The sequence below is a fragment of the Oryx dammah genome, unplaced genomic scaffold (genome assembly GCF_014754425.2).
Source record: "Oryx dammah isolate SB20612 unplaced genomic scaffold, SCBI_Odam_1.1 HiC_scaffold_17, whole genome shotgun sequence".
NCBI classification, from domain to species: domain Eukaryota; kingdom Metazoa; phylum Chordata; class Mammalia; order Artiodactyla; family Bovidae; genus Oryx; species Oryx dammah.
Genome location: NW_024070201.1, coordinates 27,505,125 through 27,523,584, shown reverse-complemented (window position 1 = coordinate 27,523,584; position 18,460 = coordinate 27,505,125). Strand labels below are relative to the sequence as shown.

The window sequence follows — 18,460 nt, the reverse complement described above, 5'->3', positions numbered from 1 at the left end:
AGGAGTTAACCAGGCAAAGCGGTAGGGATACAGGGGTAGAAAGTGGGTTCCCATTCAGGGAGCGTCATGTGCAAAGACCAGGATGCAAGAGGAAGTATGACCCGCCCGCTATAATGGTTAATTGAAGAGACTCCTGTTTTCATGAAACAGGATATGTTTTATCAGGAACTCCTGGAAGTGGTTCCTCTATCTTGTCTATGAATAAAATAAGAATAGGTAATAGTAATAATGGTAATAGATAACAGCTCCGATTTGTTTTTTAATATTTCTAAAAAGTTATTATTTGGCTGCACTGGGTCTTAGCTGCGGCATGCAGGATCTTTTTCAGTTGTACCGTGAAGACTCCTAGTTGTGACATACGGGGCCAGGGATCTAGTTCCCTGAACAGGGATTGAACCCAGGCCCCCTGAGTTGAAAGCTCAGAGTCCTAGCCACTGGACCACCAGGGAAGTCCGAGCTCTGATCCACTTACTAACTACCACTTAGGCACTGTACTAATTTCTTTTCATGAAGTGAAAGTCGCTTAGTTGTGTCTGACTCTTTGCGACCCTATGGACTATACAGTCCATGGAATTCTCCGGGCCAGAATACTGGAGTGGGTTGCCTTTCCCTTCTCCAGGGGATCTTTCCAACTCAGGGATCCAACCCAGGTCTCCCACATTGCAGGCAGATTTTTAACCAGCTGAGCCACAATTTCTTTTCATATGTAAGTTCTAATCCTTTTAGCAGCCCTACAGAGAGGATATAAAATTCACATTTAAAGTTAGGAAATTAGAGCTCAGGAAAAATCAAGGAATCGCCTAGAGTCACACATCTAAGAAGTGCGGACGGTGGGTTTTAAGCCCACAACTATCCCATTCTAACACCAGTGTCTTGCCAGCAGTGCTTTGAGTAGGAAGTTTTGGGGGTATCAACACTTTTTGGGGAGACATGGCTCCTACCAGGTGGTGCTACTGGTAAAGAATGTGCCTGCCGATGCAAGAGGCCTAAGAGACTTGGGTTTGATCCCTGGGTTGGGAAGGTCCCCTGGACGAGGGAACAGCAACCCACTCCAGTATTCTTGCCTGGACAATCCCATGGACAGAGGAGCCTGGTGGGCTACAGTCTATAGGGTCGCAAAGAGTTGGACACGACTGAAGCGACTTAGCACGCACACACACGGCTTCCTACCATGTCCCTTAGAGAGAGAGGAAAGCGTGGAATGCCCATCCTGGCCCTCCGCAGATGGACAGACCGAGCCTGCTGGAAGCCGTTTCCTTGGCTGGGAGGGGAGGGCAGGTGTAGAGGCAATTTTTGAGGAAAATATGTCTGGTTAGTGTGTTCCTACATGCTGAGTTACTGGGTCTCAGGTGCTGGTTTTTGCTAATCCCAATACATTGGGAATTGTTTAATAGGATTTTTCCTTTTAATTAAAATATGATAATGAAACCTACTGCTTCACTCTTAAAAAGGAATACTTGAAAATACTCACCTATTCCCCAGATGTCTGGCCAGGAGAAACATGGGTGTAATTTATTCACTGTAGCCATAATGCCGCCAAAGGGCTCAGCTTTTCCTCAGACACGCTGCCCCCCATCAGTATCACAGGAACCAGTTCTGATTCCTCCCCCACCTGCCAGGACAAGGCCCCTGGCTTCGGGGAGCAGGGCACTGGCTATAATTTGGGTGTGCACAGAAGAGAAATTACAAAAGCCCCTGCATCGGAATACAGTTTGGTTGGCTACTCTTTGGAAGGGGTAGGAAGGAAAGAAAGGATGAAAGAAAGGAAGGGTGGGGAGCCCAGAGAAGGGGGTCAACCCTGGAACAAGTTGTTTGAATCAGGGGTCCCCAACCCCCAGGATCTAATGCCTGATGATCTGAGGTACAGCTGATGCGATAGTCATAGAAATAAATACACAATCAATGTGATGCCCTTGAATCAACCGAAAACCATTCCCCTCATCCCGGTCCCTGGAAAAACTGTCTTCTATGAAATCAGTCCCTGGTCCCAAAAGGGGTGGGGACCACTGGTTTAAATGATCTGAGCCTCCACTACTTGCCCTGCTCCCTGAAGCAGGTTTCCATGATTTTAACCCAGTTTCGGTTAAAGTGACCTTTCCCAGTCAACATCACAACTTTGCTATATCATCACCTCCTCTCTTGCGTGTCATAAAGGATGGATTCTTCTTTTTCCCATTTCTTCTCTTAGATTCTCTGCTCTTCTCTCCCACCTCCATCCATCTCCTTTGTGCCTTCTCTTTTCCTTCCCATCTTCTTCTGGGCCCCTCTGTCCTCCCTCTTCCTCTTTTCCTTCCCTTCTCCCCTCTCCCGGACACAGCCATTCCAAAGCTCATCCTTGTTCCTTCCCCTGAGCCCCCAGGGCATTCTGGCAAAGGGAAATTGACAAGTGAGTCACAGGATTTTTTTAAAAAGCTGTCAGGAAGTTCTGCATTTAAAGCCATAAAACCCAACCACCGGCACCACTTCCCTCGTATACCCGTGATTCGGGCGCTGTGGAAAACAACCCACAGCTTGCTGCATTCCTGACCAGCCAGGGATGAAATGGTAAGGCCGAATTTGCCCGGAAAGCATGGGCAGACGGAGCTGGGCTGGCTCTCCCCCTCCCCCAGCCCTCTCTCCGCCCTCCCACTCCCCTTCTTGTGCACCAAACCGAATGTGATTGTTTGCTGCCGCAGAACATCAAAGAGCAGAAGAATTGCTTAAGAAGAAAATATCAGGGTTATCCATTCAGAGCAGCCTGAGCTTCCAGTAACCTTAGGGACTGCACATCCATCTTTAATCAGCCCCCATAAGGGTGATTTGCTCACTGTGGAACAGCCTGTCGGGGGCTCGGTGGGTGGCAGGCATGGCCTTGCCAGCCAAGGGAGGAGAGGGTTTATGGCTTGGCCACATTGCTGCCTGTACCTAGTTACAGCCCAGACGAAATCCGACTTCAAGGCCCCTTTATAGCCAGGGGCCTTGCTTGGCTCTCCAGAGGTATCCCACTGCAGCTCCCTCGGGGACCAGGAGAGGAAGGCCCAGCTCCTATAACTAGCCAGGCTCAGGAACCACCCAACTCTGATCTGTGACAAAGATCAGCCTTGAGGGGCAGGCAGCCACCTTGCAGAGGAACCCAGATGTTGGTGAGAGTGGAGGCGGTGGGAAGAGCTGGCGAGAGGGAAGAGGATTTGCAAGTGGAGGTGGCTTTGGGGCCCAGCTGATCAGTCATGGCCACCAGAGCAATTCCAGGCAGCACAGACTCCGGGCCCTGAGCAACTTGGATGAAGCCTGCAGGCCCGCAGCATCTTATATAGTTTGTTACCTTTTCCTGACCTTCTAAATAAAGCCTCACATAGGAGCTGGAAGGAGCCTTCAAGATGGCCTGTTCTACCAAGCCAGGCAGAAAGGAGTGCCAGGGCAGTGTGATGCCACAGCATGGAAGCAGAGGCTGAGAATGGTGTAGTGACACCTGAGTGTCACACAGTTAGTGACAGTATGGCCCGGAATGGGTCTGCCTGAGGCCCGCTGGCCCGCTTCCTGTTTAATATGGGACAGCCTTTGAGACCTCCAGGGTGCCAGCCCACAAGAAGCACAACCCCATCCATGTTCCCCCATGCCTCCAGGAAGCCTTATACAAGAGCAGAACTATCTTCTTTCTCTGTCCCTTGCTGCTCTGTTAGAGCCCTTGCCCCTATCCGTCCCATTTCAGGATTCTCTAGATGAATAAGTGCCTTCCCTGCTCGACTGTAATTTCCCCAAGGCAAGGCTCAGACTTTATTCATCATCGCATCACTCACAATGTCCAGCACACTGCACAGCACACCATAGGCTACTGGTAGATGTTCATTGAACTTGAATTTGAACCTTTCCCATTGCTTCCCCATCTTGCTCATGGTACCCCTCTGAGCACAGGTCAGTGTCAACCTATGCCAAAGTGTCTGACCCTCCCGCCTATCCACAGAGCCCCACTTAGTAAGCGTGAGAGTCTGGAAGACAAGAAGGGTCAATGCCGTTAAACAGCCAGGTGGCTCTGTACCTTCCCCTCGCCCTCCAGGAGAACGAGCTTCCGTTTGCCGTGTTGAATTTTGAAGAGACAAGTGTCTTCCCCAACCCTTCAATCCCGAGGAGGGATTTGCACTTTGATTATTTTTGAAAACAGGTTTGTGTAAAATTTGATTTGAGAAAACATTCTTCTCCCACACGCTGAAGGATTGAGGGTCTGTAATCCCTCTCAAATCACCCAGACGAGGTTGGTATTGCAATGTCGGCATCAGAGCTAACAAAGGGGGATTAGCAAGGAAAATTCTACGTGAAAACCTGCCACGTGCTGAAGGCTTTCAGTGCAAAGCAGATAAGATAGGTACAGCCAAGCCATTTTTAACCCAGTTTTTAGAGCACCCAGAGCCGCCCTCCTGCGCTGACAGGGAGCAAGGGCTGGATTTAGTTGCGTCTGGCCCTCGCCGCTGGGAGACCTGTTTTTAGTGGGAGGACACTAAAGGATCCCCTTCTCTGAAAAGTGGCTGGACCCCGGGCTGGCCGAGGTGTCTCCAGCCAGACGTCTTAGCTGATGGGTACCTGGATTCCCACAGGCCACCAGGTGATCAGTATCACTGTTCCCAGCAGCCTACCCCTCTTGGTACAGTTGTCACCCCAAATGCCAGATGCTTTGTGTTGTCTTTTCTGATCAGGAGGCTGAAGGACAAGGTGGTATTGTCTCCAGCAAGGTTAAGATGCTTAGCGCCCACCTGGATCAGCCTGCTCCTGAGCCTGGTAGGAAATCTGACTTGGAAGTAGACACTCCCTATTAGAGTAAACATAGGCAAGTTAATCCTCATAAGCTTCAGCTTCCTTTTTAACTTTTTATTTTATATTGGAGTATAGTCCATTAACAATATTGTGATCATTTCAGGCGGGCAACAAAGGGATTCAACCATATGTATACATGCCTGCATTCTCCCCCAAACCCCCCTCCCATCCAGGCTGCCACATAACATCGAGCAGAGTTCCCTGTACTCTAGAGTAGCTCCTTGTTGGTTTTCCATTTTAAATATTTAGTTTCCTTTTCTTTCATAGACAATGTCTGCCTCTAGCTTTGTTGGGAGAATTTAATGAGATGATACATGTAAAGCCCTTTTCATGGTGCCTGGCACATAGTAAGTGCTTACTAAATGGGTAGTGATGGTTACTCTGAATTAGTATTGCTCTTACATATGGAGAAATTGAAGGGAGAGAGATTCACGTTAGCCTGAATTTTTTGAAAATTCTTGGGTTCATTCCCTTCGACAAAGTCCAGCCATCGGCCACATGCTGGACCTGTGTCGTGAAACTCAATGTAAGTGTTGGCCACCCCAGAGTGACTTTGTGAGCCCTTGTCTTTTGACCAAATTGCCTGGTGGCATGTCAGCTCTCAGAACCAATCCCTTTGATGACCTGCTCCCCGCTAGGATAAGGGGGTTCAGGCTGGTAAGGGGATGGAAAGGTTTAGAAGAGAAGGCTTTGAGGAAACACAGTGCCTGCCTTCAGCTGCCTAAAGGCCCAGGAGGAAGCAGTGCCAAGGGGTGGGGGTTGGAGACATCTGATTGTTTACTATAACCTGACCACTCAAGTGGCCTGAGGACACAGTGCCCTCTCTGGAGAGGTGGTGAGCTTCCCACCCTTGGGAGCATCTCAGACGGCATGTGGCTAGCCTGTGATAACCAGGCTGTAGAAGACGTCACTCTCTGGAACAGAGGCTGCAGCAAGTTTACTTCTAGCGTCCCTCCAACGTGCATCAGGCCCCAGGGCTGTGCCCTCTCTAGGCTACAAATGAGACACTTCGGTGCCCCCGCACGGTTCCCTCCTGCTCCAGCTGGGATAAGCCTGTGGCTCAGCCAGCTCCTCTGTCTATAGACCCTCCCCCTCTGCTTGGGGGCTTCTCCCCAGGGTCAGGGACCAGGTTTCTGTCCTTTGTCACCCCAGAGCTTAGCTCAGAGACTGGCCACAGAAGAAGGCTGAGGAAAAGCCTCAAAAGTGGAGGTTGTTAGTCCAGGTTGGATGCATGAGGCAGGATGCTCGGGGCTGGTGCACTGGGATGACCCTGAGGGATAGGATGGGGAGGGAGGTGGGAGGGGGGTTCAGGATGGGGAACACATGTACACCCATGGCTGATTCATGTGAATGTATGGCAAAAACCATCACAATATTGTAAAGTAGTTCAGTTCAGTCACTCAGTCGTGTCTGACTCTTTGCAACTCCATGAACCGCAGCATGCCAGGCCTCCCTGTCCATCACCAACTTCTGGAGTCCACCCAAACCCATGTCCATTGAGTTGGTGATGCCATCCAACCATCTCATCCTCTGTTGTCCCCTTCTCCTCCTGCCCTCAATCTTTCCCAGCATCAGGGTCTTTTCTAATGAGTCAGTTCTTTACATCAGGTGGCCAAAGTATTGGAGTTTCAGCTTCAACATCAGTAAAGTAATTAGCCTCCAATTAAAATAAATTTAAAAAAAATGTTTTTTAAAGTGGAGGTTGTTGGTTAGATGGGCAGATATTTGTCTTAAGGACACCCGAACACACAGTCACACACATATATCTGTACACATACACATACATGCGCACATACGTGCATACGTGTCCACAACTGCACACACAGACATACTCATGCACACACAGAAGCTCACTAAAATAGTTGCCTGCCCCTGATATCTGATATTCTGATATATACTTTCCTGATAAACAATGTTCTCTTCCTTCGGGCTTCTTTCAACATACAAATGTCCCTAGAGACTGTGCTTTAGACTGAACTGACTGCCTTTTTCTAGTCTCTGAGCCTCCTGGGGTCCAATACTCGGCCATGAAATAATAGCTTGGGCATGACTGTTGCTAGTGAACACTGGCTGGGCTGCAGCTCTGGGGGTCTCCTCCTGGGCTTCCTAGGGAGCACAGGGTGTAGAAGCAGGTGAGGTCCTGCTTCCAGAAGTCCTGCTGGAGCCCCTCCCCTGGTCCATCAGGGCAGGTGTCTGCAGGAGAGCTCTCAGATGGGCCCATCCTCTCCGCTGAGCGAGGATAAATGGGGCAGCAGCAAGAGGCCCAGGAACCCTGCGCGGTGGGGGTGGCTCCTCCTGGATGGACCTCCAGCCAGAGGGCTCTGGGGTGGGCAGGGTGTCTTTCCAAGGGCCCCTTCCTTGCCTGTCACACACCCCTGCCCAACCTCTGACACCAGTGCCCTCCTGCCTATAAAATATAAATGGCTCTCGTTTACTGAGTGCCTGTGATGTGCCAGCCACCCTTCTGAGCACATTGTGTGCCCTGTTTCATTTAGTCATCTCAACCCTGGGACTTCAGCGCTGGTTTCTCAGTTTTATAGGTGAGGAAACAGGCCCACAGTAGTCACATGACCTGCTCAAGGTTGTACATTTGGGAAGTGGATCAGAGCGGAAATTTGAACCAGACACTCTTCTCCGATTGTGCTCTAGTCACACCCTAAAGCAGTCAAATATGGACAATGTGTAGGACAAACTCCTTCTCTCTCCCAGGGCATAGAATCTGGAGCCCAGATGCCTGTTTTCAGACCCTGGCTCCACGCTCTGCCTGCTCTCTAAGCTTGGGCAGTGTAGTTGCCCCTTTCTACCTCAGTCTTCAAACCTGTAAATTAGGGGCAACACTGTTCTTATTTCTCATGGCTGCTGTGAGCCTCGGTGCAGCGGGGCCATCAGTTTCTGCCAGGCCCACCGAGCATGTGGTCCCATGGGTTAGTGGTAGCAGAGACATAGCCCGGACCTCCCTTAGCCCTTGTAGGAGGCTGCTTGGCAGGGTGGGCTGTGTGCCTCCTGGCCCCCAGACCCCATCACCCCCACCCACCCCAGTGTGTTCTACCAAGCCTTCACCTGAAATGGCAGGACTCGCTGCAGGGTCTTAAGAGTGGAGATCTGCACGGCTCCCTGGCCTCTGAGCTGAGCAGATGTGCATTTTGTTCGTTAGGCCAATTAGCAGCAGGCCTATTAAGTGCATTCAATGACCCATCCACAGGCCATGTGGCTGGGCCCCCTTTGGCCTGTCTTGCTGTCTCTTTCTCTCTTTCCAGCAAGCTCGGGGACTGTGAGAAGGAGGACAGAGGGGCCCCGGGGTGGGAGACATCACCCCCGTGCCCTGCCGCAGTGCCGGGAGGGAGGGGGAGCAGTCTGGCCACTGTTCCACCCAACTCTGAGTGAGTCTCTGCAGTCAGTTGTCCCCCGCCTCAATTTGCCGTCCCCCGGGTCCCGTGAGGCTGCATTGGGCTCTCTTCTTTCTCGCTTCCCTCCCCTCCCCCACATTTCAGAGCCTCTGCTGCATCTTCCCAGCCGGCTCAGTGTCTTCCATTGTCTGTGTCTGTCACTTGCTGTTTTAGTGGCTCCCTCTGCCTGTCTAGGCCCCTCTGGCTGCTGCCTCCTGGGTGGGAAGAGCACTGTCTTCTGTCCCCAGGGCTCCCTGGGGGCTGTCCCAGATCCCAGAGCAGGCCTCCCGCTGGCATGTGGCCACCCACACGCCCAGCCTGGGGCTCAGCCTGGCAGCTATCAGCTCTGCAGTCCCCTGGCTCAGGGAGGAGTAACCTTGGAGCTTCCTGGCCCAGTCTGCCCGGCAGTCATGCAGACCTCTTTAAAAAGACCCAGAGGGATAACTGGGGGCACTGGGGTCTTGGCACCAGGGAAGCTGCCTGGCCAGAGGCACTTGCCTATCAGCATCGCTGAGCCTCCAAACTAGACCTCACACCCCCGGGGTACCCAGCACAGACACATCCCCCTCCCCACTTCCAGAGTATGACCTATATCAGTAAAAACCCCTAGACCTCCTCTCTGTGGAGCAGATTTACACTTGAAGTAGAGCTGATTCTTCTTCATCTTTTTTTTTTTTTTTTAAATCTCTAGGTCTATATTTTTGGGTTTTTTAAGCCTCATTAGCACTGATCAATCTGCCATTTCTAATTTGTATCTGAGTCTGGAAAGTGCATGTTCCATGTGGGTTTGCCATGCTCGGGGCCAGGCTAGGGCCACTCTGGAGGGACTTGGAGGGACTTTAGCGGACGGAGCCGGAGCAGGACTGACATGATAGCCACACAGGTATGTGCAACTGAAGGGAAGAGACAGAAGCACTGCCTGGGAAACCAAGTAGGCAGGGAGAAGACACACCAGGCCTGAACTCAGAAAGTGGAAGACAAGAAAGGTAGATGGATGAATGGGTGAGGCTTTGTGGAGGTACGTGCATCTGAAGGCCAGGTGAGCAGGCTGGGAGAACCTCTGCAAGGAGCTGGCCTGGGGGGATGCCAGGCTGGATAGGCAGTCAGGTCCTGTCTGGGAGCAGGAGGCCTGGGAGACGTAAGCCTGGAACCAAGGGGAGAGGAGTAAATGGTCAAAGAAAGGAAGAAGTGTGTGGAAGAGGGTCTGTGCAGGGCACAGGTGGGGTCTCGTGTCAGGAGCCTAGCTGTTCTTCAAGCAATCTGGCCCCAGTGCTGGAGATACGTGGCCATGTGAGGAGCCCCTCCAGGCCAGCTGAGGGGTGCTTAGAAGTTGGCAACTGATCACCTGTTGAGGGCCAGAGAGAGGAAAAATCAAAGCAAGCCAGAATAATAAAAGCTCACATGAATTGAGTGCTTACTACATGAAGGACACCAACACGATCTTGGTATCATCATCCCATTTTACAGATGACCTGACTGCCTACCCCTACACTGACCCCACCTGAGATGGTCAGTGTGTTGCTCAAGGATTTGCATCTGGGAAGCAGGGGCTGGAATGTGAACAGGAAGACTGACATCAGAGTCCAGGCTCTTAGTCATGACATCTAAGTTAGTCTGAGGTCTGAAATCCAAGAAACACAATAAGTTTATACTGATGAAATGCAAAGTTTGGCCTACAAGCATTGTATGATCTAGCTGCTGCATCCCCCCCCCCCCCCCCGCCCCCCCCCCCGGCACCCCCCACCCCCCCGCCTCACAGATCCTGGCTCACTCTGCTCCAGTCTCACTGGCTGCAGCCTCAGGGCCCTTGAACTTGCTGGTTTTCCATCAGGAACACCTTCCTCCCAGCCATCCACGTGGCTCACTCCAAACTGCCTTCCAGTGTGTGCTCCAGCATCACCTTAGAACAGAGGCTGTCCCTTACCCCATGTATGAAATAGCAGCCCCTCCCCATCATTCTCCTTCTCTGCTCCCTTTATTTCTCTTCATAGCACTTATCAACTGCTTGACCTACAGCGTCAGTTTCCTTATGTGTTGATTGTCTCTCTTCTCCAGCTAGAATGAGTCCCTGGCACATAATAGGCACATAACAAAGGTTTTTAAAAATAATGGTAAAATATACACAACCTAGAATTTACCATTTTAACTATTTGAAGGGTCCAGTTCCGTGGCATTAAGTACATTTGCCTTGTTGTACAACCATCACCACCACCATCTCCAGAATGTTTCCATCATCCCGAAGTGAAACTCTGAACTTTTTATTCAGTAACTCCTCTTTCCCTGCTCCGCCAGCACCTGGCAACCACCATTCTACCTCCCATGTCTCTGAATTTGACTACTCTCAGCGTCTTATGTAAGTGGCATCGTATAACAGACATTCTTTCGTGTTCCGCTTATTTCACTTAACATAGTGTTTCGAGGTGCATCCGTGTTGTAGCATGCAGTCAGAATTTTTTCCTTTTTAAGGCTGAACAATATTCCTTTGTATTTATATGCCATATTTGGCTTATCTAAGTGTCAGTGGACTCTTGAGTTGCTCCCACCTTTTGGCCGTTGCAAATAATGCTGCTGCGAACATGAGTGTACAAGTATCTGTTTGAGTCAATGAGGACCTTTTTGAATGAATGAGCAAATGAATGAGTGAAAGCTCAAGGAGGAGCTGTGAGGGGTAAGGAGAGATATATTTGAGGGACAGGCTGAAGCTCAGGGGAGAGGCTGGGGCTAGACTCAGGGTGAGGGCCCTACCGTGCAGTGGTGATAACTGAAGTGGGTGAGTGTGTGCTGAGATGGGGAGGCTTGTCCTGCTCTGAAACCAGTGGTTCTAACTGCACCAGGAAGGTGGACAGGGCACGCAAGGCCCCCAGGGACTCAGGTTCCTGCTGCTTCCTCCTGAGCTCAGAGGATACGGGGAGCTTATGCTCTCGTGCCCCAGGAAAGGCCCTGAGCAGAGGCTGCCCCTGTGGGTTCATTCGTGCCATCCTGTCCTCAGTTCCATAAGCTGGCATTGTGGCAGTGATATCTTGGGACAGGGTGCAGATCTGATTCTATTTGTGTCTGTATGTCCTCCTGGGTGCCTCTGTCTCTTATCCTTAGAACTGGAATAACGATGTAAGGATGTCTCCCTCATGTTGTAAGGTTCAAATGCAATATGGGGTGGTCGTGGTTTAGGTGCTGAGTCGTGTCCGACTCTTGCCACCACAGGGACTGTAGCCTGCCAGTCTCCTCTGTCCATGGGATTCTCCAGGCAAGCATACTGGAATGGGTTGCCATTTCGTTCTCCAGGGAATCTTCCCAACCCAGGAATCAAACCTGGGTCTCCTGCATTTCAGGCAGATTCTTTACCGACTGAGCTACAAGGGAAGCCCCCATATAGGGTGGACAGGCTTTATATTATAAAACGTGTTTGTGTACTTGGTCATGTTCAATTCTTTGTGAACTTGTGGACTGTAGCCCACCAGGCTCCTCTGTCCATGGAATTTTCCAGGCAAGAATACTGGAGTCCATTGCCGTTTCCTCCTCCAGGGGATCTTCCCGACGGAGAGACTCAGCTCTTGCGTCTTTGGCATTGGCAGGCAGATTCTTTACCACTGTGCTACCTGGGAAGCCCTTATAAAACATAAATCCCTTTAAAATGTCAGGATAACAAGTATACTCCAATAAAAATTAATTTTAAAAATATGTCAGGATAACAACTGAGAAGTCCCAGGTGTCCAGCCCACGATGGTCTCTGTGGAAATCTGGGACAATGGAGTATACAGAGGCGGCACTTACAGTCTCCTTGGAGAAAAAGAGTGGTCCTGACTGGAGCTGCGGGAGTTTGGAAAATGAAACACTCAGTTGTGAGACGGACGTGCATGCGTGCTCAGTTGTGTCCGACTCTGTGACACTATGGACTGTGGCCCACCAGGCTCCTCTGCCCATACACTTCTCCAGGCAAGAATACTGGAGTGGTTGCCATTTTTTCCTGCAGGGGATCTTTCTGACCCAGGGATCAAACCCGTGTCTTCTGCGTCTGCTGCATTGGCAGGCGGATTCTTTAGCACTACACCACCCAGAGGAACACAAGGAGCCTAATTCCTGATAAAAAAAAAAAGAGAGGAATGTCAACCATGGGGTCAAGGGAGCAAGACAAAGTGCATGGGCTCTAAGCCAGATGCCTGTCCAACTTGGCCGCATCTCCAGGTGCTTGATCCTGGACAAGGCACTTAACTTCATTAAGCCTTAGTTTTTTCAGCTCCAAAATAAGGATATGGAAACCTCCTTCAAAAATTTATTGAGGTAACATGTGCAATGTGCCTGGTGCTGGAGTTGCCCATGTTCCCTGTTGGGTGCCGCATGGGTACACTCACGCACAGAGTTATGGTTACTGAGCTGAAAGCCAAGAGGAGCCATGGTCCCAGATGGGCTTTAATAGAAAGGGGTGCCTGAGCATCCAGATGGTAGGGAACATGAGTGCCGTGGCTCAGAGGTGGGAGTGTGTGTGGTGATGGGGGCCTGGCTGGCTGTAGCCGATTCTCCCCCATGAAGGGCATGAGACAGGCCTCCAGTCAAAGCTTTGAAGATCAACACCAGCCCAAGTGCCCGAGGCCTCAGGGAAGCTGGGCAGATCTAAGGAAAATCATCCCCAGATGGTGGCAAGGAAAGAGCTTTTGCATGAGAACAGTTTCATTGGGAGAGGAGGGCTAAGAGCCCCTAGGACCCCGGGGAGCCTCTTGGTGGAACAGGGGCTGGAGGAAAGCTTGCCTTCCATCTCAGGATGATGAGACAAGCCCTGTCATATCTGCCCAGGAAGAAAAGGGATAAATTATGTTTCTCTTGTAATATGTGGCCACCTTAAAAAAAAAAAAAAAAAGAATTAGAAAATTAATTATCTGCTGTAATTAGTGTAATGACCTACACCATTAGAGGTTATTTACCACAGAAATAAAACTTCCCACTGTAAATGTCAGCTTATCTTCCTACATATAAAGTCTCGCAGGAACCATTGCTGACAGGCCTGGCTGATATCTTTTGCAGATTTTTTCCCCTCTATCTTTCTTCCTAGGAAATGAAGGTGTCCTCGTGGGCAGGCAGCAGGCACCATGGAGTACATATGAGATTTGCCCTACTGTGTGTCTGCTGCTTATTGCCAGGCCCTCTGGACCCTGCCTCAGATGGGCAAGGTGTGGGAGACAGTCCTTGGAACAGCAGGCCAGGGGAGCTAGGATCTGATAGGCCCAAGGTGTGCAGGCATGGGCCCTGGAAACAAAGGGGCACTGAGTGCCTAGAAAGGTGATGAGAAAATCAGTACCCTCAGCATGCAGGCATGCATGCTAAGTCACTCACCTGTGTCCGACTCTTTGCGACCCCATGGACTGTAGCTCGCCAGGCCCCTCTGTCTGTAGGATTCTCCAGGCAAGAATACTGGAGTGGGTTGCCACGCTCTCCTCCAGGTACTCCCTGCACAGAGGGACTTTTTTGTGTAGAGCTTTAGAGTCCACTGCATACGTTCACATGCTCTGCCTCATTTGATGCTCACTGTGATGGCGTAAGCAGCTGGTGGTGGTGGTTGTTTAGTCACTAAGTTACATTCAACTCTTTGTGAGCCCATAGACTGTAGCCCGCCAGGCTCCTCTGTCCATGGGATTTCCCAGGCAAGAATACTACTGGAGTCGGTTGCCATTTCTTCCTCCAGGGGATTTTCCTGACCCAGGGATTGAACCCACATCTCTTGTGTCTCCTGCTTGGCAGGTGGGTTCTTTACCACTGAGCCATCAGGGAAGGAGCTGGACCACTCCCTTTATGGATGAGGAAACTGAGGCTCAAGAGGATACAGGAAGCCCAGTGAATAAATAAAATGGCCCTGGACGCTTTACCTGGTAATGGCCTGTCAATCTAACCTCACCTTGCTCTCAGATCAAGAAACCTTGATTTCAAGGAGAGGGATAAGCACCCTAGATTAAGGGGCAAGTGGTACCCACAGTAGGCAGCCAGGCAGCAGCATGAGTCAAATTCACCACTCAGTGTCCTCTCTGATCAAGAAAGGGCAGCCCTCCCAGCAAGCCCTTGGCTCTGTGTGGCACCCACAGGGGCCCAGGGCTGCTTGGGCTGAGCAGGGGGCAGGTGGTTATTTGGTCTGACTCTTTGTCTAAGTCTATGGGCAGAGAAACCTGGCAGGTTACAGTCCATAGGGTCGCAAAGAGTTGGACATGACTGAAGCAACTCAGCAAGCAAGCAAGCAAAGCCAGAAGCGCAGAGCGTCCCAGCAGGAGCAGGCTGTGTTGCACGCCATCCGGGGGCATTTTTACCCTCTGACCTGAAGCTGCTGTGGGGGCACCTCCAGCCTCCCTTGTACCCAGGGCTTAACTCCAGATAGTGGGGCAGAGTGGCAGCTGTGGGAAACCCCACTGCTCAGGCATGGGGCACACAGTGTCTGTGGAGCCTCCCTGGGGATAGTTGCTTCCTTTGCCCTCGCAGTGGCCTTTCCCAATGGCTCGCTCTCGGCCTTTCCCAACGGCAGAGCTCACAATGTGGGACCAGTGGGGGGTTTGGGGGAAGAAGGGCCTCAGAAGCCACTGCAGCCCAGGGGTTAATAATGTTTCTTGGGATTTCCCAGGTGGTCTGGTGGTTAAGATACTGTGCTTCCAAGGCAGGGGGCATGGGTTCGATCCCTGGTTGGGGAACTAAGATCCTGTATGCCACGTGGCATGGCAAAAAATAAAAAAAAGGAAAAGTAGTGTTTCCAAGGGGACACTGATGGCCCTTGGGGCTGGACCATTCTTCCTTGGGCAGCAATGGCCCATGCATCATGGGGTATTTAGTGTCTCTGGACCCCACTCATCAGTGCCAGCAACACCCGTAGACATTGTTGTGCTGTGTGCTGTGCTGAGTCGCTTCAGTCGTATCCGACTCTCTGCGACCCTGTGGACCATAGCCTGCCAGGCTCCTCTGTCCATAGGAGTCTCTGTCCATGGGATTCTCCAGGCAAGAATACTAGAGTGTATCCAGGGTATCTTCCTAACCCAGGGATCAAACCCATGTCTCGTACATCTCCTCTTACGTCCCCTGCATTGGCAGGAGCGTTCTTTACCACTAGCGCCATCTGGGAAGCACATTGTTGCCAATGAAAAAATGCCCCTATATACTTCGAACAGTTTCGGGGGCAGCATGGTGTCTCATACAAAGATCCACTGTGGACGCCTACGGGATGCGCCTTCATTCGTCACAATCAGCGCCAGCCCCTCACCAAGTTGTGTCGAGAGTGAAAAGGGTCTCCTCTGCCCCCAGGCTCTATGGCTGACCTGCTGGACAGATGGCTTTGGCGGGATCACAGCACACCCCGGGACCCCGCTTCCTCATTTCTAAAATAAGGGACCTCCCTCCAGCTTTCCTGTTTTCACAGGCAGGCGACATGGCTGAGCCTCCCCTCTTCCTCCTCATCAGGCCTGTAGAGCGTAGCATGAATTGGAGTCTCTCTTTCTTCTCCCAGGGGCGTTGCTGTTCTAAGCCTTCACTCTCTCTGTGGAATAAAGAGCTTTGTCGCAGCAAAGGGAGCTGCAGGTGTCGGGGAGTAGGTGGAAGAGGTATTTTAAAAGCCAGGGGGCACTTTGCCAGGGCTCTGAAATCCCTTTCTTAGACACTGCCTTCTCAGAAAGCAGTCGTGCTGAGCCGGACGCCCCTAGCCTAGCAACCTGAGAGACCCCTGCAGAGATGAACCGTGTGCTTGCGGTGGGAGAGGTGGAGTCTGAGTGTGCATAGAACTCCTCCTCCCAGGGATTCCTGGATCAACTGCATGTTGGAATCCCCCACTGGAGTGGGTTAAAACATCCAAAGCCCGAGCTGCAAGGAGACTAATGACAATACAGTGTGTGGGGTGAGTCTGGGTGCCAGAGGGGTGATTCCAGTTGCAGACAAGTTTGGAAACCACCGACCTTGACCCAAAAGCCAAACCTGCCTCCTAAACTTTTTCTCTGTCATCTGCCAGGCCACACATTCATCCATGCCCCTGCCTGAGAAAGCCTTCCTGGAAGGTTTCTCTGCCCCATGAGCTGGCTCCCAAAACTGTGATTCCAGCCAAGGTTTGCATTAGAACCTGAGGGTTATGATGCTTCTCCATGAGAAGTGGATGTGGGTGCCCCCTGGACCCGCCTGGGGAGTGAAGGAGTTAAAGGGCTGAGGAGGGGCTGCAGGCTATATTCTGGGCCACCAGAGTACCTGCAGATGTCTATCACGATAAAGGATTATCTCATCCAGATATGAACAGACCATGAATAAAAAGGCCAGAATATAGAACAAAAAGGGCAAAGCCCAGGTGCCCCTGATGCATTCTTTTGATCTCATAATGGACTTACTTTCTACTATCTCTCTCGAAGCCCATTTACAGATCAGCTTGGAACCCCCAGATCCCCTTTGATTTGGAGGTTAAGATCACCGTACTATTCATCCTCCTGTCAAAGGCCACAAGGTCAAGAATGGCTGCAGTCATTCTCTGGGGGTTCAGACAGAGGCACCTCCTCTTCCCAGGCCTTGCTGAAGGGCCCCCCTCTGGCTGTTTGTCGCTCACTAAGCCTCTGTTCCTGACCTTTCTCAGCCTTCTCTGTGAGCACCCGTGACGCTGTCACTCCAATCCAGCTCACTTCAATCAAGCCGAAGCTGGTGGGTGGCTCTGCGAGTTGGCTAGACTTGCTTTAATTTAGAATCAACAAACGGTAAAAAGTTCATCATTTAATAAGCTGCTCTGTCTCTTCACTCTGCCTTCTGTCCAGAGAGCTCTCTCCCCCTGTCCTTGGTGGTACCTGAATGCCCGCCGTCCTGCTTTTTGGTGGACACTGGAGCTCTGGCTTCATGCATGGGAACAGTGAGCCACTGCCACTCGGGTCCCAAACTTGTCTGAGACTTGGATTCAGATCCCAGGCATGTTATCTTGACAAGATACTTAACTTCTTTTTTCTTTTTTTTTGAATTGAGGTATAGTTGATTTACAATGTTCGTTTCTGGTGTACCATATAAATACATACACATACATATTTATGAGATTATTTTCCCTTGTAGGTTATTATAAAATAGGGAGTGTTGTTCCCTGTGCTGTACAGTAGGTCCTTATTATCTTCTTTTTTCATTTTTATTGGAATATACTTGTTTACAATGTTGTGTTACTTTCTACTGTACAGCAAAGTAAATCAGCTGTATGTATACACATATCCCTCTTTTTTGGATTTCCTTCCCATTTAAGTCACTACAGAGCACTGAGTAGCTTTTTTTGAGTTATACAGTAGGTTCTCATTAGTTGTCTATTTTATACGCAGTAGTGTATATATGTCAATCCCAATATCCCAATTCAGCCTACACCCCTCTTTCTCCTTTGCTGTTTTCTATTTTATATATAGTATTGTGTATATGTTAGCCTCAAACTTCTAATTTGTCCCTCCTCAAGTTACTTAACTTCTTGAGCCTCTGCTTCCTCTTCTGTTAGGAGTTTAATTAACGACAGCTAAGGTTTGTCAAACATTTATCATGTTCCAGGCACTGAGTTAAGTGTTTTCGAGGCATTTGTCTTATTTAATCTTCACAACAATACAATGAGATTGGTGTTAAGATTATTCCCATTTTAGAAGCGAAGAAACTGACTCTCAGATTTTAGAGGTGAAGAAACTGACTCTCAGATTATTTAACTTTTTCAAGGCCCCAAAACTGGTGAGTGATGGAGCTGAGATGACTCAGGTCCCATGCTAAGGCATCTTTCACTGAAAGAGTTTAGCATTTTAGACGAGCAGATACACTTTAACATCATGAGGGTTTCCAACTGATGTTAGCTGATGAAAAGCAGGGTTCTCATGTCCTTTAAGAGTAAGGAGGGGTGGAACTAGAGCTTCAGGATATTGAATGACATGCCTGAGGCCACATGGCTAGTAAGGGTAGAACCAGTATGTAAGCTCAGACTAGCCTGTTGTCAAGTCAGTGCTCACAATGGCTACACTGTTTCGCCCAGCAGTAGAGCGTGCGTGCGTGCGTGCGTGCGTGCGTGCGTGCGTGTGTGTGTGTGTGTGTGCCCAGCTTTCAGGGTCTGATACACAGAATGGACTCTGAATATTATTTCTCTGAATATTAATATATAAATAATTATATATTATTTACTGACTCTGTTACCCATAGGATCCTATAGAATCAGCCTAGGAAGCATCATGCGTGCTGAGTGCTTTAGGAGTATGAGGAGCACCAAAGTATATGTCGTTAAGATGAACTTGATTTCACTAAAAGCCCTGGGCCCTGGCGCCACCATGGAGATACACACCCTCTTTGGCATGAGACGA

The 18,460-nt window shown here is 50.2% G+C and overlaps 1 non-coding gene across 1 annotated transcript; it reads right to left on the bottom strand.

The window, feature by feature from the left end:
* Window positions 1-376: 376 nt before the first annotated feature.
* TRNAE-UUC lies at window positions 377-449 on the bottom strand. The gene has a single exon. It is a non-coding gene; the product is annotated as a tRNA-Glu (tRNA).
* Window positions 450-18,460: the final 18,011 nt, after the last annotated feature.